The following is a 20805-nucleotide window of genomic DNA, read 5'->3' on the forward strand; positions in this document are numbered from 1 at the left end:
AAGGGCATTTGAGTGTTTCCTTCATCAAAAGATCCTTTCCCAAGGGTTTACCCCAAGAGCGGTTAGAGAGGAGAACGCGGGGCGGGGGCGAAGAAGGGAAAGAGGACATTGGATTTGCATGGAAAATCTTAGACACTCGGACCTGGTCCAGGCAAAGAGCGAGGGGGCAGAGTCTGCTGCTGCATAGACTGCAGTCACGCCCGAGACAAGACAAGTTGGCACTGAACTTTTCATTCAGTTCATCCAATCGTATTTATTGAGCGCCTACTGTGTGCAGAACGCTGCACTAAGCACTTGGGAGAGTACGCTATAACAATAAACAGACACATTCCCTGCCCACGGTGAGCTTACAGTATAGAGGGGGAGGAAGGAGCGAGGCCTAGTGGACAAAGCACTATCTGGGAGCCAGAGGATCTGGGTTCTAAACCCGGCTCCGCCACCTGCCTGCTGTGCGACCTTGGGCAAGTCACTTGGCTTCTCTGTGCCTCGGTTTTCTCAACGGGAAAATGGGGATTCAATACCTCAAATACGGTCACCCCTATTTGAGCGCTTACTGTGTGCAGAGCACACTTAGGAGAGTACAATATAACAATAAACAGGCACGTTCCCCGCCCACAATGCGCTTACCTGTTCTTCCTCCTACTTAGACTGGGAGTCCTATGTGGAATAGGGACTGAATGAAAATAATAATGATAATGGTATCTGTTAAACTCCTACTATGTGCCAGGCACTGTACTAAGCGCTGGGGTGGTTACAAAGAAATTGGGTTGGACCCGGTCCCTGTCCCACGTGGGGCTCACAGTTTCAATCCCCATTTTACAGATAAGGGAACTGAGGCCTAGAGAAGCGAAGTGACTTGCCCAAGGTCACACAGCAGACAAGTGGCGGAACTGGGATTAGAACCCATGACCCGGATTAGGACCCATGATCTGTCCTGAATATCTTCCCAGCGCTTAGAACGGTGCTTGACAAATTGGAAGCGCTTTACAGATAGCATGAAAAGAGAAGAGAGTGAAGCTGAACGCCGTTGAAAAGACCACGACCCTCTCGGCGTTTTGTCATTCAGGCTCTTAGGCTACCATGGGGCACATGTAAACAGGGAGGGCAGGACATGCATTTTAGAGACGTGAATAATAATAATAATATTTATAGTAGTAATAATAATAATAATCATGTATGCGTTAAGTGCTTACCATGTGCCAGGCACTCCACTAAGTGCTGGGGTAGATACAAGCTAATCAAGTTGGACAAAGTCCCTGTCCCACATGGAGCTCACAGTCTAAATCCCCATTTTACAGATGAGGTAACTGAGGCCCAGAGAAGTGAAGTGCCTTGTCCAAGGTCACACGGCAGACAATTGGAGGAGCCGAGATTAGAACCCAGGTCCTCCTGACTCCCAGGCCCAGGCTCTATCCGCTAGGCCACGCTGCTTCTCGGGGGAGGGTTCTAATCCCGGCTCGGCCACTTATCGGCTGTGTGACTTTGGGCAAGTCATTTACCTTCTCCGTGCCTCAGTTACCTCATCTGGAGAATGGGGATTAAGATTGTGAGCCCCACTTGGGACAACCTGATTACCTCGTATCTACCCTAGTGCTTAGATCGGTGCTTGGTACATAGTAAGCGCTTAACAAATACCATCATTATAATTATCATTATATGGCCTAGCAGGAGCCTGTTGACAGCAGACCAGCCTGTCACACAACAGGGGCTCTCCCTGAACAGAAATTTGGGGAGAATGAGACCAAGGTCCAGGGGGACAGAGACAGGCACTCCAAATAGCAAACAGACTGATAGCCTGTTAATGAGCAGGGATTGTCTCTGTTGCCAAATTGTCCCCTCTAAGCGCTTAGTACAGTGCTCTGCACACAGTAAGCGCTCAATAAATACTATTGAATGAATAAGCTCATCAACAGGCAGTCGTTACGTGGACCTAGTGACACTGTGAACATTTTCCTTCAGACTGTAAGTTCGCTGTGGGCAGGGTACGCGTCTACCAACTCTGTTGTTTTGTCCTCTCCCAAACGCTTAGTACAGTGCTCTGCACACAGGAAGCCCTCAATAAATACCATTGATGGATTGATTATTTTTTCTGATGGCATTTGTTAAGCGCTTACTGTGTGCCAAGCACTGGATTGATGGGTGGATTCAGTCACTCTTGCTGAATGGATAGTAACTCATTGCCGGTAATATCATCTTTGAAAAAGAGGGGCAGCCATGTAAGAGAAAGTGTATAATAATAATACTAATGGTATTTGTTAAGCGCTTACTATGTGCCAGTCACTGTACTAAGTGCTGAAGTCGATTCGAGCGAATTAAGTTGAACACTGTCCCTGTACCGTGTGGGGCTCACAGTCTCAACCCCCATTTTACAGCTGAAGTAATTGAGGCAGAGACAAGTGAAGGGACTTGCCCAATGTCACACAGCAGACAAGTGGCAGAGCGAGGATTAGAACTCATGACCATCTGACTCCTAGACCTGGGCATTATCCACTGCGCCACGCTGCCTCTTTAACGTATAATGTCTGGGTGCGTGGGTGTTTACGAGTCTCTGCCCAGCATTTTGCCAGATCGGAATAAGAGATGGGGGAAAGAATCTTGCGACCAAGATGGCTAGAGACCCCCAAGGAAGAAAATCCAGTCCATCCTACCGAGAGGCAGGTAGCCACTTCACTGCAAACACCAAGCTGTCTTGGAGCAGAGGCGGAAGAGTGAAACTCAACATTCCATTTTCCTCTTTCTTCTTTCTGCTTTCACTTGAGCTGTTGGGCTTTGCAGCTCCTCTGGAGGTGCAGACATGCTAAGCAGGAGAGATGAGGCATGACAGCTATTACAGATTCAGGTTTCAGAGCCAAAAACTACACATCAACCGAACCCTTATGGTGTCTAGGGCACTGTACTAAGCGGTTGGGAGAGTACGCTCAGAGTTGGTAGTCCCGTTTCCTCCCCACGACCAGCTTACAGTCTAGAAGGGGAGACAGACGTGAAGAGAAACTAATTAAATTGCGGATCTGTACATAAGTACGCCTAATGTTCTGGGCCCAATTAAGGCTCTCCCCAAATAATTCTCCCACGCCCTGTTCCTAGGGCAAGCTTCTACTTTGCTTAAGCCACCTAGAGAATTTTCTCAGTTGTACGGTGCCTTTGGTTCTTCAAAGAGCGCAGGGGTCTGAAAACTTGTGGGCTCCGGAATCAGAAAGAGCTCCCCCCCTTGTCCCCACCCCCACTTCCCCAACACGCACGCCCACACACACCCTCCATTGTCTAAGGACAAGAGAAGAATCCCCTGTAAAATAGGGATTCAATCCCTGTTCTCCCTCCTGCTTAGACTGTGAGCCCCGTGAGGGACAGGGATTGGGTCCAACCTGATTAACTTGCATCTATCCCAGCTCTTAGAATGGAATTTGACACATAGTAAGCGCTTAACAAATTCCAAAAAGGAGTCCGTTTGTTTGGAATACGCTCGCTGCTCAGTTGCCACCAAGATCCAGGCACGGCCTCCCAGGGTCTTCCCGAGAGGCCTTCCCCAGAATCACCCTCTGAGCTCTCCCCCGTCATCCAGATCCGCTCTCCTCTTCTGGCCTCGCTCCAGCTCACTCCATTCACCCAAGCAGAAGGACCTGGGTTCTGATCCCGGCTCCTCCACTTGTCTGCTGTGTGATTTGGGGCAAGTCGCTTCACTTCTCTGGGCCTCAGTTCCCTCAACTGGAAAATGGGGATGAAGACTGAGAGCCCCATGTGGGACAGGGACTGCATCCAACCTGATTAGCTTGCATCTACTCCAGAGTTTAGGATAGTGCCTGGCACACAGTTAGCACTTAACGAATACCGTAAAAAAAACACCTCTCTCCCAGCACTCTCACCTCCATCCCCTCGACCACACTCTTCCTCTGGGTTGAAACTCCTTTCCCTTTGTAATCCTCCCAATCAATCAATCACTCGCATTTTAGCGCTTACTGCGTGCAGACCAGTACAGTGCTCTGCACCCAGTAAGCACTCAATAAATACGATATCGAATGAAATACCGATTCAAGCCATTTGTTGGTCGAGATTTCCACCTGCCCTTTCCCAGTTTTTGGTCCTGCCCCCACCAGCCGACTAGCATCAGGATGCCATGCGTTACCTTCCTTGACACTGAGGAGAGGACTCCAAAGAAACCAGGGCGATGACGGCTGGTCACTGGCTCATAAAGCACACTAACCGCATCAGTAACTTAGTACAGAAAACGGACAGAAAGCGTCTGAGGTTTGGAACTTCTGGAAAACAAAAAAAAATGTAGGACAACAAACCACATCTGAAACTTCTGTTGATCCCAAAGTTTCATTTTTTGATATCGTTCGTGGGAGCTGGCGAAGCATGCTGGTTTACCTCTTTGGAAATGATTTCAAGACTGCTTTGAGGTCCCATCATGTTGCAGAACACCAGATTTAACGTTTAAAAAAATTAGGATGATGGGGGTTTTTTCCATTAGCTACTCCAACTTCAGAAATGACTCTGCATTCAAGATTTATGAGGGCTAGGACCCACTGTAAGTTGGGCTAAAGTATTTTCAAACAGTCGTGAAACTACTGTATTTTTCAAAAAATCGAGTATGTTTCTGTTTAAAATTTTGTAAACCTCTCCCAAACCGTGTCCCCTTTAAAGAGAAATATTTTGTTGCTATAGTAATACTTTTCCTCCAGTAATTCTTTCTTTTCAGGTTCACTGCTAACCACCAACTATGGAGTCATTAAACCAACAGCATTAGCAATGGAACAACCCATTTCGCCACCCATGGCATCTCTCTTCTCCCATCGCTGTTGCCTTTGGCATATTCTTTAGCCTTTTACCCAGTTTTAAACGGGTGAAGAAATGAAGCCGCCCCCCCGCCCCCCGGACAACCCCCTGCCAGAAAGTCCCCTTTGTTTGTTTAATCCCATTAGAGAGAAAACTTTCTGGGGGCCTATCACACGCCATTCTGCCCTTGCTGGGCAATTACCCCCTCGGTTCTAATGATCTCTCTTTCAGCCGGTGCCTTCAGCATTTTCCACTTTGGAGCCGCCCGCTGGATCTACAAGAAGGACACTCTCATTTGAGGAGAGAGGATGACAGCTGGATATTTCGAACAGTCGCTCTGTCGGGAGCTAAAATGGGGAAACCGTAGGCAGGCCGGACAGGAGAAACTCCAATGTCACCGGAGGAAAATTTCAGAAAATACGTCGGAGCGGCTGGCTGATCGATCAGTCAGTCGATGGTATTTACTGAACGCTTACTGTGTGCAGAGCACTGGACTGAGGGCTTGAGAGAGTGCAACAGAGTAGGTAGACACGATTCCTCCCTTAAAGACTGTGAGCTCGTTGCGAGTGGGGGACGTGTCTAGCGACTCTGTTGTCCGCTCAGTACAGTGCACACAGTAAGAGCTCAGTAAACACCATCGATTGATCGATTCAAGGAGCTTACAGTCTACTGTGTGCAGAGCACTGTAGTGAGCACTTAGGGGAGTACAACGAGTAGACACGATACCTCCCTTCATGTAGCTTACCATCTAGCAGGGGGAGACCACTGTGAGGCACCAACAATAATAATAATAATAATAATAACGTTGGCATTTAAGCGCTTACTATGTGCAGAGTACTGTTCTAAGCGCTGGGGTAGATACAGGGTCATCAGGTTGTCCCCTGTGAGGCTCACGGTCTTCATCTCCATTTTACAGATGAGGTAACTGAGGCACAGAGAAGTGAAGCGACTCGCCCACAGTCACACAGCTGACGAGTGGCAGAGCCGGGAGTCGAACCCATGACCTCTGACTCCAAAGCCCGGGCTCTTTCCACCGAGCCACGCTGCTTCTGCTCATTCTTACTATTATTGGGCAGCAGACAGACAAGGCAGACAAGCAGAAATTGGGAGAGGAGTTGTTAATAATGTTGGTATTTGTTAAGCGCTTACTATGTGCCGAGCACTGTTCTAGGCGCTGGGGTAGACACAGGGGAATCTGGTTGTCCCACGTGGGGCTCACAGTCTTAATCCCCATTTTACAGATGAGGGAACTGAGGCACCGAGAAGTGAAGTGACTTGCCCAAAGTCACACAGCTGACAAGTGGCCGAGCTGGGATTTGAACCCGTGACCTCTGACTCCAAAGCCCGTGCTCTTGTTTTCCTTGAGTAAGTGCTTCGCAGAGACTATATACGCACCCATTCTAGAAGCCGCCTAGGCAGCTAACCCTCATTCTTCCCAGTTCTTCAGCCATAACTTCTCCACGGGAAAGACTAATCCTTTGCTACCCTGAGGCTAGCTGTTCTCCCGTCTTTTCCGTGGGACTCTTCTCCCGTTTTTTCTTTCGCTTTCCCATGACTCTTGACCAAAGTCTCTTATCCCCCTCTCCCCCGGCCCCTCCAAATTCATCAAAAGGTTCACTTGACCGATTAATCGCATCTTCGGCCGTTCCCACGTCACAGCCGGCGGTCGACCTCCCGACGGACACCATCCCGTAGCGAGAGAGGGCCGCGGTGTCTCTTCTCAATGCCGAAGGAATTATTGTTTCGATTGCAATTGCTCTTTCCCAATTTTTTCTACTGAGCGCTAGTCTCTCCAAGCGTTATTTATGGGAATCATTTTGCCAAGGAACGCTCCAACCCTTGTGCAATGCATGCTGGGAGCGGCAGCTGATTCTCCATATTTTCTTCACTTAGGTTGGCCTGCCCTAAGGCGCTCCTTTCACGCGATTTACAGCCCAGTAATAACCGGGTCACCGGCGGTTTATGAGCCGAGAGGTTCCGAGGGAACTTTCTCTGAGTGCAGGGAGGGAACTGAGGGCAGAGGCAAGAGGGCCGAGCTCTGCTCCTGTGTCTTGTGGAACTGCTTCACTCTCCTCGTGTGTCTTTCAGGGTCCCCTTCCCCCCCCAGACACCCCGCTAGAAAACGGCAGGCTCCCCGTTCGGAGTGGCCGTCCGAGACCCGGAGATCGGATCGGGAAGCGAAATCAGTCGTGACGGAAATGTAATTGGGAACGGCGGGCCACGCTTCTCGTACGGAGACACTTCTCTGTGTTTTCGAGGAGCTGGGGCGAGGAGGCACCGAGTGCCAACGCAGAGAAGGCTCTGCCATCTGGAAAGCCAGCTAGCTGAATAAAGTGAAACAGTAGGCTAGCTGGGAATTCTATTAAGGAAGAGGTAGCATTTCTGCTCCCTGGTTCCTCTCTGCACTGTATTAGTGGCTCTTGATTTAGCAAATTTAACAATCCCGCTGTCCCTCCCGACACCTCAGATTTGCTGAGGCGGAGCCTGACTCAAAAACGAACGTGTGACCCAGTAGGGCAGCTTACGGTTCGCGGAAACAGCTCGTCGGCACCAGAACGGGCAAGGAAATAACTCCTGGCCCCTGGCTCCGTGTTCAGGCCGGCAAATCAGTCCACCTCCACCTCATCCATCTCGCGGCCAATCTCTCGCCCATGTCCTGCCTCTGACCTGGAACGCCCTCCCTCCTCACATCCGACACACGTTGACTCTCCTCAGCTTCAAAGCTCTAGTGAGGGCACGTCTCCTCCAAGAGGCCTTTCCTGACTAAGCCCTCCTTTCCTCATCTCCCTCTCCCTTCTGCATCACCTTGTCTTGCTCCCTTTATTCATCCCCCTCTCCCAGCCCCACAGCACCTATGTCCATATCTGTAATTTTATTTATTCACATTAATGTCCGTCTCCCCCTCTAGTCTGTAAGCTCACTGTGGGCAGGAAATGTGTTATATTATTAAAGTGTACTCTCCCAAGCGTTTAGTACAGTGCTCTGCACACAGTGAGCGCTCAATAAATAGGATTGACTGACTGACTTTCCCCCAAACTTTCCTCACCAATCGATTATATTTGTAGAGCGCTTACTGTGTGCAGAGCACTGTACTAAGCGCTTGGGAGAGGATAATACAACAGAGTTGGTAGACACGTTCCCTGCCAAACAACCGTCTCCAAGACATGTGAGGGCTGTGATCGGCCATGTCATCTGTGACTCCATTTGGGATCCCCTCTGATATCCCACCTCCTCCAGGAGGTTTTCCCCGATTAATTTTTCTTTTCCCAGGTCAGATCCTCCAGCATCTCCTTGCCACTTCTGCCTTTACGCATTCACGGCCGCCTCTAGCACTTCTTTCATTCATTCATTCGTTCATTCATTCATTCAATTGCATTTATTGAGCGCTTACTGTGTGCAAAGCACCGTCCTCAGCACTTGGGAGAGTATGATACAACAAACAGACACATTCCCTGCCCACAGCGAGCTCACAGTCTAAAGGGGAGACAGACCTTAATGTACATAAATAAATAATTGAATTAATTAATTAAAAATATATACGGATGCGCTGTGGGGCTGGGAGGGAGGATGAATGAAGGGTACAAGTCAGGGTGACGCAGAAGGGAGTGGGAGAAGAGGAGAGGAGGGTTTAGTCAGGGAAGGCTTCTTGGAGGAGCTGTGCCTCTGTACCTGTAGACTTGCTCACTCTAAAGGCCCAGTGGAAAGAGCATGGCTCGTGGGTCTTCGTTTATTTATTTATCCATTTATTCATCTATATTGATGTCTGTCTCCCCCTCTAGATTGTGAGCTCTTTGTGGACAGGAATGTGTCTATCTGTTGTTCTACAGTACTCTCCCAAGCGTTTAGTACAGTGCTTTGCATACGGTAAGTGCTCAATTAATATGACTGAATGAATGACGGACTGACAGAGTGAATGGAACTCCTTGAGGAGTCTACAATCTGAGCCTTTAGTGCCTGTCTCTCTGTTATATCGCACCATGTCTGTTCTACTGTACTCTCCCAAGCGTTTAGTACAGTGCTCTGCACACAGTAAGTGCTCAATGAAGATGATTGATTGATAATAATAATAATAATGTTGGTATTTGTTAAGCGCTTACTAGGTGCCGAGCACTGTTCTAAGCGCTGGGGGAGATACGGGGTAATCAGGTCGTCCCACGTGGGGCTCACACACTTTTAATCCCCATATTACAGATGAGGGAACTGAGGCACAGAGAAGTTAAGTGACGTGCCCAAAGTCACACAGCTGAAAAGCGGCAGAGCCGGGAGTCGAACTCATGACCTCTGACTCCCAAGCCCGGGCTCTTTCCACTGAGCCACGCTGTACTGTAATAATAATAATAATAATAATAATAATAATGATGTTGGTATTTGTTAAGCGCTTACTATGTGCCGAGCACTGTTCTAAGCGCTGGGGTAGATGCAGGGTAATCAGGTTGTCCCACGTGAGGCTCACAGTTAATCCCCATTTTACAGATGAGGTAACCGAGGCACAGAGAAGTTAAGTGACTTGCTGACACGTGGCAGCGTGGCTCAGTGGAAAGAGCACAGGCTTGGGAGTCAGAGGTCATGAGTTCAAAACCCGGCTCTGCCACTTGTCAGCTGTGTGACTGTGGGCGAGTCACTTCACTTCTCTGGGCCTCAGTTACCTCATCTGTAAAATGGGGATTAACTGTGAGCCTCCCGTGGGACAACCTGATTACCCTGCATCTACCCCAGCGCTTAGAACAGTGCTCGGCACATAGTAAGCGCTTAACAAATACCAACATTATTAAGTGGCAGAGCGGGGATTCGAACTCGGGCACTTAGTACGGTGGTCTGCACACAGTAAGCGCTCAATAAATATGATCAACTGCCTGAATGACAGGTAGAAAAAGCCTCCCTATTGAGAAATAATGAGCTACTACCACCCCAGCTGCACAAAATCTCCCTCTTCCCTCAGGCAGAGGTGGAAGGAAAATATTCCAGAGCCTCCGCACCCGAGTGCATATTCAAAACCTCTGGTCTTGCTAAGTAGGCCAGAGATGTGCCGGTTATTCATAAAGTTGAAAGAGCCCAGTGAGAAAAAGAATTCTTCCACACCGTTAAGGGCGTTTCATCAAAAACACCTCAGGTGTTTTCTGCAGAAAAACTTGAGAAAGTCTCACAACACTTCCCGGTGAGGAAGGTAACTGTGGGAAGCAGAGTGGCCCGGTGGGTAGAGCAGGGGCCTGAGAGTCGGGAGAACCTGGGTTCTCCTCCCGGCTCCGCCGCTATTACTCTTATAATACGGGCAGAGAATAACAATAATAATAATAATGTGGGTATTTGTTAAGCGCTTACTATGTGCCGAGCACTGTTCTAAGCGCTGGGGGAGATACAGGGGAATCAGGTCCTCCCACGTGAGGCTCACAGTTAATCCCCATTTGACAGATGAGGTAAATGAGGCACAGAGAAGCGAAGCGACTCGCCCACAGTCACACAGCTGCCAAGTGGCAGAGCCGGGAGTCGCACCCATGACCTCTGCCTCCGAAGCCCAGGTTCTTTCCACTGAGCCACGCTGCTTAGCGAGTCTATAATCTTGACTGTTGTCCAAGATGTATCCCTGGGTGTTGGGAAACGAGCTGTCTGCCGGAGCAGTCGATGAAGCCCAGAATAAACATCCATTTCAAGTTCCAGGACGTGGGACATTTACAGAAGAAAAAAATAAATAAAACATATCGTCCACCTCCTCAAAGAGGTGACACGTTAATCGGGGACACAGGCAAACGAGACAGACATCCAATTACACAAGCACGTTGATGAAAAATTACATTCAAGTCATAGCTAAAGCCGTGAATAGATAGCACTTAATGAGCACCCTGTGTGCAGAGCACTATGCTCTTTTTTTTAAATGGCATTTATTAATAATAATAATAATAACAATGGTGGTATTTGTTAAGTGCTTACTATGTGCAGAGCACTGTTCTAAGCGCTGGGGTAGACGGGGGAATCAGGGTGTCCCACGTGAGGCTCACGGTTAATCCCCATTTTACAGATGAGGTGACTGAGGCACAGAGAAGTTAAGTGACTCGCCCATAGTCACACAGCTGACAAGTGGCAGAGCCGGGATTCGAACCCATGACCTCTGACTCCCAAGCCCGGGCTCTTTCCAATGAGCCACACTGCTTCTCTAGTAAGAGCTTACTATGTGACAAGCATTCATTCAATAGTATTTATTGAGCACTTACTATGTGCCGAGCACTGTACTGTTCTAAGTGTTGGGGAAGCAGCGTGGCTTAGTGGAAAGAGCACGGGCTTGGGACTCAGAGGTTGTGGGCTCTAATCCCCGCTCCGCCACTTGTCAGCTGTGTGACTTCAGGCAAGTCACTTAACGTCTCTGTGCCTCATTTACATCATCTGTAAAATGGGGATTAAAACTGTGATCCCCCCCGGGACATCCTGATAACCTTGAACCTATCCCAGGGCTTAGAACAGTGCTTGGCACTTAGTAAACGCTTAACAAATATCATCATTATTATTATTACAAGATAATCAGGTTGGACACAGTCCCCGGCCTATTGAATCCCAATTCTATGATTGAGGAAACAGAGGCACGGAGAAGTGAAGTGACTTACCCAAGGTCACACAGTAGGCAGGTGGCAGATCTGGGATTAAAACCCAGGTCTTCTGACTCGTAGGCCTGTGCTCTTTCCACTTGGCCACCCTTTTTTCCCCTAAAGTGTCTATGTTATACTGTACTCTCCCAAACGCTTAGTACAGTGCTCGGCACACAGTAAGTGTTCAATATATACCACTGATTGATCGATTGATTGTTTTTTCCGACTCCCCAGGGTCCTTCTCTGGGGATTCTAGTGAGAAGGCGCGGGATGGGTGGAAGAATCATTCCCATTACGTTCAGGCAGCTAATTCCAGGATCAGCAGATCCCAAATAGTGTCCCTTGTGGAGGAAAGGGCTTAGTCTAGGACCAAGTTGGGGTGTCCAGCGTGGCTTAGTGGAAAGAGCAGGGGCTTGGGAGTCAGAGGATGTGGGTTCTAATCCCGGCTCTGCCACTTGTCTGCTGTGTGACCTTGGGCGAGCCACTTAGTTTCTCTGTGCTTCGGTTACCTCATCTGTAAAATGGGGATTAATTAATGTTGGCATTTGTTAAGCGCTTACTATGTGCAGAGCACTGTTCTAAGCGCTGGGGTAGACACAGGGGAATCAGGTTGTCCCACGTGAGGCACCGAGAAGTTAAGTGACTAGCCCACAGTCACACAGCTGACGAGTGGCAGAGCCGGGATTCAAACCCATGACCTACGACTCCAAAGCCCGTTCTCTTTCCACTAAGACTGTGAGCCTCTCATGGGACAACCCGATTCCCTTGTATCTACCTCAGTGCTTAGAACAGTGCTTGGCACATAGTAAGCGCTTAACAAATACCATTATCATTATTATTATCCTCAGAGAAAATAGGGTTGGTCTAACCGACTGGATTTCTGTATCGGTCAGACGGTCGCTTCAACTACGTCTCTGTGTCTTTTCCCATGTGTCCATGTAAATGGTTTGAGAAGCACCATGGTGCAGTGGATAGGGCAGGGGGCCCGGGAGTCAGAAGGCCATGGGTTCTAATCCTGGCTCCACCATTTGTCTGCTGTGTGACCTTGGGGAAGTCACTTCACTTCTCTGGTTCTGAGTTACCTCATCTGTAAAATGGGGAGTGAGACTGTGAGTCCCACGTGAGACAGAGACTGGGTCTAATCCAATTTGCTTGTATCCACCCCTGCGCTTAGTACAGTGCCTGGCACATAGTAAGCGCTTAACAAATACCACAGTTATATCATTATTATGGGGTCGATTTTAGCTAATAGGTTTTCACAGAGCAGACTTGTTTCTTAAAAAAAATCCTTTACAAAGGACAACTTCACATTTGTGCTGTTTGCCCCACGTGGATGACACTGACATTTTTGGAGCTCTGCATCTTAAGCGATGACATTCCTGGGTCAGAAAAGCGATCCTTCCAGCCCGGGATTCTGTCTCCGTGGCAACAGGATGCTTGGTGAAACGGGGTGATAGTTGGGCTTCTGGACCTCCAGCCTAAGGGTTAGGGTTGTACCTACCTTTCCCTCTAGCAACCCATTGAGGACCTCTCCTCCATGATTCTTCCCAAGTCCCCCTGGAGCCGGCTGATCCCTTCATCCCGTGATAACGAATACAGGATGAAAGGATCAGCAGGTTCAAAAGGGCATTCTGATCCAACTCCGCCCCCGGCGTGCTGCGTGACCTAGGAAAATACGTTCACCTCTCTGGGTTTCCGGTTCCTCCTCCGTAAAATACGGATAAGATACCAGCTCTCCCTACCTCTTAGTTTATGAGCCCCACATGGGTCAGTGGGCTGGGTCTGCTCCGATTATCCCGTCTCTACCCAAGTGCTTCCCCTCTCAGAATGGCACCTGGAGGGTTTCCAGTTCTCTACCAGTCTCGGCTACGGGAGGGAGAGTCAAGCAGAGGCCTACCCGTTCCGTTCCTAGCTTGGGCAGTGGCTAGCGAGTGGAAGGCCGACTACTACCAGTCAAAACTCACCCGTGCTGGGCAGCAGCGGCACGGGAGAGAGGCGAGGGCTGAGACTCGAGTCTACTGGGTGGAAGAAGGCGTCGGTAAACCACTTCCAGATTTTTCCCAAGAAAACTCTACGGAGAAACTACCAGAGCAATTGCAGATGGAGGTGGGGCAGATGTGAATTGCAGAGGTCGGATACAACTCGGCAGCAAAAGACGAGACAAGACGCTAGTTCTTAACCCTGCTGTTGGTCTTAAGACCCTGGCAATCAGGAGACCAACCGATCAATAGTATTTATTGAGCTCTTACTAAGGAGATCTGGGTTCGAGTCCCAGATCTCCCTCTCTACCTGGCTAACGTGGGTGAAGATCGCACGTGTATAAAAGATAATAATGTTGGTATTTGTTAAGTGCTTACTGTGTGCCAAGCACTGTTCTCAGCGCCGGGGTAGATACGGGGTAATCAGGTTGTCCCACATGGGGGCTCAGAGTCTTAATCCCCACTTTACAGAGGAGGTAACTGAGGCACAGAGAAGTGAAGTGACATGCCCAAAGTCACGCAGCTGACAAGTGGCAGAGCCGGGATTAGAACTCATGATCTCTGACTCTCAAGCCCAGGCTCTTTCCACTAAGCCACGCTGCTTCCCAATCTGCCGGGCCCCAGGACGAACACACCAGGCAGGGTGAGAGGCATCATTCCAACCTATGGTGCTACCGTCAATTCCTCCACGCAGGGTTTTCCGTCCTGAAGTCCCAGTGCCCAAGTCAGGGGAAGCAGCGTGGCCTAGTGCGTAGACCCCAGGCCTGGGAGTCAGAAGGACCCGGGTTCTAATCCCTGCTCCGCCCCTTGTCTGTTGTGCGATCTTGGGCCAGTCACTTCACTAGACCTCCGTTATCTATCCCAGATCTCAGCAAAGCGCTTGGCACAAAGTGCTTGATAAATACTCTAAAAAGCTAAGAAGGCGCTCTTCAGGACTCAAATCACCACAAGATCAGCCCAGAGTCTCCCACAGAAAAATCCAGGTTGTCGTCAGTTCCCCAGCTCAGCCATCTCTGATCCAAACCCACCATGGCCAGAACGAGTCAACAGAACCGAGCCACGGGGAGTGAAGCGGTTATTTGATGAGAACATAGTTTAAAACCGTATTTTCGAAAAAGAAAACCGTCCTTGGCGCCTTTCCATTTTCTTTACAGTATGAGAATCTCATGGAGTCCAAATAGACAACTTCAGTCATCACAGCCACCCTGGAGCTACAAATAGATTAAGCCCCCAAACTTCTCATTAGCCAAAAGCACCAGAGAATTTAAAACATACATCACATCTAATAAATGCCACGATCCCCCCACCTGAGCCAATAGCAAACATTTATTCCGATAACAAATAGCCCATTCTATTTGAGCGAACATCCCTAATTCACACTGTTCTCAGCCTTCAAATAAACAGGTTAATCCTGCAAAAAATCAGCCGCTGACTTCATGGATTCTGCATGCCCACATAAATAACACTGACTCAAGAAGACTCAAGAAGAGGATGGGGAAAGTCGATCTGGGATCCTGGAATAATGATGAAGAAAATGTTTTCGTACATTTTATTTCAGTCTCTTCTTCCCTTTGGCATTCTCCTAAGGGAATCTGTGATGATTTTAAAATAGGGAGGGGAGGGCAGTTTGTAACAACCCTCTTTAGACATTTCCAAAGATTGTTGTGCGCGGGGAACGTGACCGTTTATTGTTATAGCGTACTCTCCCAAGTGCTTAGTACAGTGCTCTTCACACAGTAAGTGTTCAGTAAATACGACTGAATGAATTTCCTCAGGAAAGTTCTGTTTTGTGATTGTGGGCAGGGAATGGTGTCTATTCATTCTGTTATAATAATAATGTTGGTATTTGTTAAGCGCTTACTATGTGCAGAGCACTGTTCTAAGCGCTGGGGAAGATACAGGGTAGTATAGTGCTCTGCGCACAGTAAGCGATCAATAAATACTATTGACTGGGTGATGGAGGGATTTGGGGCCCTAATTATGCATTTTTGGTCATTCACATCAGCCTGAGTCCTAGTAGTAGTACTAATGTTCATTAAGCGTTTTGGGTGTGCAAAACACTGTACTAAGCTCTGGGAGAGAATACATAGGTGGGAATTAGACCTGGTCTCTGTCCCTCAAGGGGCTCCCAATCTAAAAATCAAAAAGGAAGCCATGATGCGCCCGGGTCTGGGAGTCAGAAGGTCATGGGTTCTGTTCCCGGTTCCGCCACTTGTCTGCTGTGTGGCCTTGGGTGAGTCGTTTCACTTCTTCATTCACTCGGTCAATAGTATTTATCGAGAGCTTCCTATGTGCAGAGCACTGTACTAAGCGCTTGGAATGGACAATTGGGCAACAGGTAGAGACCATCCCTGCCCAGTGACGGGCTCACTTCTCTGGGCCTCAGTTCCCTCATCTGGAAAATGGGGATGCGAGCCTCATGCGGGACAGGGGCTGTGTCCAACCTGATTGCCTTGTATCCTTTTAGAGCTTACAACGGTGCTTGGCACAAAGTAAGCGCTTAACAAGTACCACAATTAATCATTATGTTGCATTCGACCCTATTTTTTGAGCATTCACTGGGTGCAAAGCGCTGTACCAAGAGCTGGGGAGAGTACAACAGTACAACAATAAGCAGACACATTCCCTGCACACAACGAGCTTACAGTCTGGAGGGGAAGAAGGACACTGACATAAATATAAATGAATTACAGACACTTACTAAATATCACCCAAGCCACATCCACTCCCCCTGCTCCCTCACCCGACCCACCACCTCTGCCTCCTCCCAGAAAAAGCGTGAGCAAAGTGGAATCAGACAAACCTCTATTAGGTGTTTAAGCACTTTCATTTCACGAGGAGGTTTAGAGATTAAGTGAGCTGTATATTTCCATTTAGTGCATCTGCGGTGAGCTTGATCACTTTAATGTGGCAGCTATCGGACCGCTAGGAGAGCGTAATGAGATTTATTTAAGCAACAGACGCTTAAATATATATCTGACCACAAAAAAATTTCCTCAGCCCCCAAGGGTTAGTTTTTCCTCTTCCTCTTTATGGCCACGGAGGCTTTTTAGTTACTGTTTTAAAAGCGTCTATTTTAAATGCTAAATAAGTGATAATGATAACCAGCTGCCCAGAACAGAGAAGAGAAGTGATTGACAGACCAGCTGCCAATCCTGCTTTCTATCATTTGGCTGGTCTGTAAAATGGGGACTAGCGACAGATTTTATAATGACCGATAGGCTCTCTACAAATGAAACCCAGACGCCACTTGGGTGCTCCGTTCTAGCTGCAGTGCATTACCAGCCATTAGAAAAGGGTCAGGACAGAAGCAAAATGCAACCGCCTGAGTAATAATTCATAATAATAATAATGTTGGTATTTGTTAAGCGCTTACTATGTGCCGAGCACCGTTCTAAGCGCTGGGGTAGACACAGGGGAATCAGGTTGTCCCACGTGGGGCTCACAGTCTTAATCCCCATTTTACAGATGAGGGAACTGAGGCACAGAGAAGTTAAGTGACTTGCCCACAGTCACACAGCTGACAAGTGGCAGAGCTGGGATTCGAACTCATGAGCCCTGACTCCAGAGCCCGTGCTCTTTCCAATGAGCCACGCTGCTTCTCAATTATGGTACCTGTTAAGGGCTTACTAAGTGCCAGGCACCGTTCTAAGCGCTGGATTTATTATTATTATTGTTGTTGTTATCATTAAGTGCCGTCGAGTCGTTTCCGATTAATAACGACTCCATGGCTATACTTTCTCCAGAACGTCCCGTCCTCTGCCATAATCCGCAACCTTTCCAACGGTTCTTCCGTTATCGCGGTTACGGTCTCCGTCCATCTAGCCGCCGGGCTGCCTCTTCCACGTTCTCGCTGGACTTTTCCTGGCATTAGTGTCTCCTCCAGAGAATCAGTCCTCCTGATTATGTGCCCGAAAAAGCGCCGGGTAGACACAAGTTAAGGAGGTTGGACACAGTCCCTGTCCCACATGGGGCTCCTGCTCTAAATCCGCATTTTACAGATGAGGTCACTGAGGCCCAGAGAAATGAAGTGACTCGCCCAAGGTCACACAACAGGCGCGTGGCGGAGCCGGGATTAGAACCCGCATCCTTCTGACACCCAGGCTCTATCCACTAAGTCACGCTCCTTCTCCTCCTTCCCTTGTGTTCCTCCACCCCTCCTCCAGCCATATTCCAAGACAGCCAAGATCGGGTGCCCTGGGAGAGAGCATCCAATAAAGTCAATTAAGTCAGGGGTCTTGGGTTCTAATCTCGGCTCTGCTGCTTGTCAGCTGTGTGACCTTGGGCAAGTCACTCCTCTCTGTGCCTCAGTTACCTCATCTGTAAAATGAGGATGAAGACTGTGAACCCTACGTGGGACAACCTGATGACCTTGTATCTACCCCAGTGGTTAGAACAGTGCTTGGCACATAGCTAAGCGCTTAACAAATACCAAAGTTATTATTATTATTATTACTCTGAGATCACGTCTTCTCCGGAAAGCCCTCCCTGAGTAAACTCTAATCTCCTCAGTTTATATCCCCCAACTACCATCTCGATCCTTCCATGTCACTTAAGCACTTACGTTAGCACAACAACTCTGTTCATCAATCAGTCAATCAATGGTATTTATTGAGCGCTTACTGTGTGCAGAGCACTGTACTAAGCACTTGGGAGGGCAATGATAATAATAATAATGGTATTTGTTAAGCACTTACTACATGCCGGGCACTGTACTAAGCTCTGGGGAGGATACAAGCAAATCGAGTTGGACACAGTCCCTGTCCCATATGGGGCTCACAGTCTCAGTCCCCATTTTACAGATGAGGTAACTGAGGCACGGAGGAGTTAAGTAATAATAAGAATAATTATTATTACGGCATTTGTCGAGGGCTTACTGTGTGCCAAACACTGTTCTAAGCACTGGGGTAGATACAAGGTAAGCAGGTTGTCCCACATGGGGCTCACAGTCTTAATCCCCATTTAACAGATGAGGTCAGCGAGGCCCAGAGAAGTTAAGTGGCTTGTCTAAGGTCACAAAGCAGACAAGCGGCGGAGCCGGGATTAGAACCCATGACCTTCTAATGCAGGGATTAGAACCCATGACCTTCTTTGAGCTGCCCACAACGAGCTCAAAGTCTAGCGTATCGTATATGACCTTTTAATCCCCTCTATTTGTAATGTATTTAAGGGTCCATCTCCCCTGCTAGACTCTAAAATCCTCGAGGGCAGAAATCTCGTCGTCTTCCTTTCTCGTTCCCGCCGACGTGCTTAGTACTGTGCTCTGCAACTAGTAAATGCTCAATAAATACTGCCGCTGCTGACGGGGTTTTGAACTCACGCATCGACCTTCTTATACTCTAGTTGCAAATAATCCAATAATAATAATAATAATATTTATTAAGTGCTTACTATGTGGCAAGCACTGTACTAAGCGCTGGGGTTAGATACAAAGATCCTCACGTGCCACACGGGGCTCACAGTCTAAGTAGGAGGGAGAACGGGTATCGTAAAAATCACCTCCTCCAAGAGGCCTTCCCAGACTGAGCTCCTCTTCCCCCTCTACTCCCTCTGCCATCCCCCCTTTACCTCTCCGCAGCTAAAGCCTCATTTTCCCCTTTTCCCTCTGCTCCTCCACCTCTCCCTTCCCATCCCCACAGCACTGTACTCGTCCGCTCGACTGTATATATTTTCGTTACCCTATTTATTTTGTTAATGAATTGTACATCGCCTCGATTCTATTTAGTTGCCATCGGTTTTTATGAGATGTTCTTCCCCTTGACGCTGTTTAGTGCCATTGTTCTTGTCTGTCCGTCTCCCCCGATTAGACTGTAAGCCCGTCAAACGGCAGGGACTGTCTCTATCTGTTGCCGACTTGTTCATCCCAAGCGCTTAGTACAGTGCTCTGCACATAGTAAGCACTCAATAAATACTATTGAATTTGGCAGATGAGGGAACCGAGGCACAGAGAAGTCAAGCGACTTGCCCAAGGCCACAGAGCAGGTACGTTTGTCCTGTGATTGCCTCCCCCATTAGAGCGTAAGCTCCGTGTGGGCGGGGAATGTGTCATTCATTATTCTGTATATCCCAAGTGCCTAGTACAGTGCACCACACCAACTGGGTGCTCAGTAAATACTACAGCTAGCACCGCAATTACATGACCACCCTTTCCCGTGTTCCCAGTGTGGAAATCTGGTGCTCCGATGGGAAAGCCTGGAACGCTTCTCTAGGGGGTTCCTACAGAAAAAGAGCCCAGTCCCCCCTCCGATTCTCGGTCCCGAAAAGGAGATGGAGATTTTGATAGATGGCAGCCACTGGAACAGGAGTCTTTAACGTTTCTCAGACTCTCCTAAGGGAGAAAAACTCTAGCTTCCTGAAAGAAATGCTCTTGGGAGTGGGGTTGGGAGAGAGCGGAGGAGATGCGGTATAGCGCCCGTTTGATTCTACTCCATTGCGAATTGGAATGGTGCCTTCGAGCCCTGCCCACTGTAATTTCTAAGGGCCTGATGGGACTCAGTAAAAATAATAATGATGAAGACGGTATTTATCAGGCACTTACTATATGCCAAGCACCAGGGCAGATAGTGATCCTCGGTCCCTACCTCCAGAGGGATTCGCCATCTAAAAGAGAGGGAGAACAGGTACTTTATCCTCATATTACAGAGGAGGATACTGAGGCACAGAGTCACGTGACTTTCCCGAGGTCACACATCAGGGGAATGGTGCAGTCGGGATTATCAATAGCAATAATAATAGTATTCATATTTGTTAAGCACTTACTGTGTGCCAGGCACCGTTCTAAGCACTGGGGTAGATACAAGGTAATCAGGCCGGACACAGTCCCTGGCCCACATGGGGCTCCCAGTCTTAATCCCCATCTTACAGATGAGGTAACTGAAGCACAGAGAAGGTCACACAGCGGACGAGGGGCGGCGCCGGGATTAGAACCCACCTCCTCTGCCTCCCAGGCCTGTGTTCTTGTCACTAGGCCAAGCTGCTTTTGGGTCTCCTGATTCCCAGACCTGTGTTCTTTCCACTCTGCTAGGCTGTTGGCTTTATTGGCTCAAATGGCAAAGGTAAACTTCCAAAAGATTTTCATTTTCATTCTCATAAAATAGGAGAGAGACCTTTTCCAAACCCAGCTCTTTCAACAGGAAGAAGTCAGTGATTGGTCCCTAAAAACCCCACCTAAAATCTGAATTTATATTAACATCTGACTCCCCCTCTAGACCGTAAGCTCGTCGTGGGCGGAGAATGTGTCTGTTTATTATTAGATTGTACCCTCCCAAGTGCTTAGTACAGTGCTCTGTACACTGTAGGTGCTCAATAAATACAATTGAATGAATGAATGAATGAATCTTCTGAAGTTGAACAACTTAGTGACCAAGTAAATCCATCCTCAGGCAAGTCATGGTCTCTGGCCAGGAAATGTTTAGGCCAGATGGTCCCGAAAGCAACTCCTTCTGTTTTCCTTCCTTCCGAGACGTTAGATTCGGTTC

This window comes from Ornithorhynchus anatinus, chromosome X5, assembly GCF_004115215.2.
Source record: "Ornithorhynchus anatinus isolate Pmale09 chromosome X5, mOrnAna1.pri.v4, whole genome shotgun sequence".
In the NCBI taxonomy this organism is placed as follows: domain Eukaryota; kingdom Metazoa; phylum Chordata; class Mammalia; order Monotremata; family Ornithorhynchidae; genus Ornithorhynchus; species Ornithorhynchus anatinus.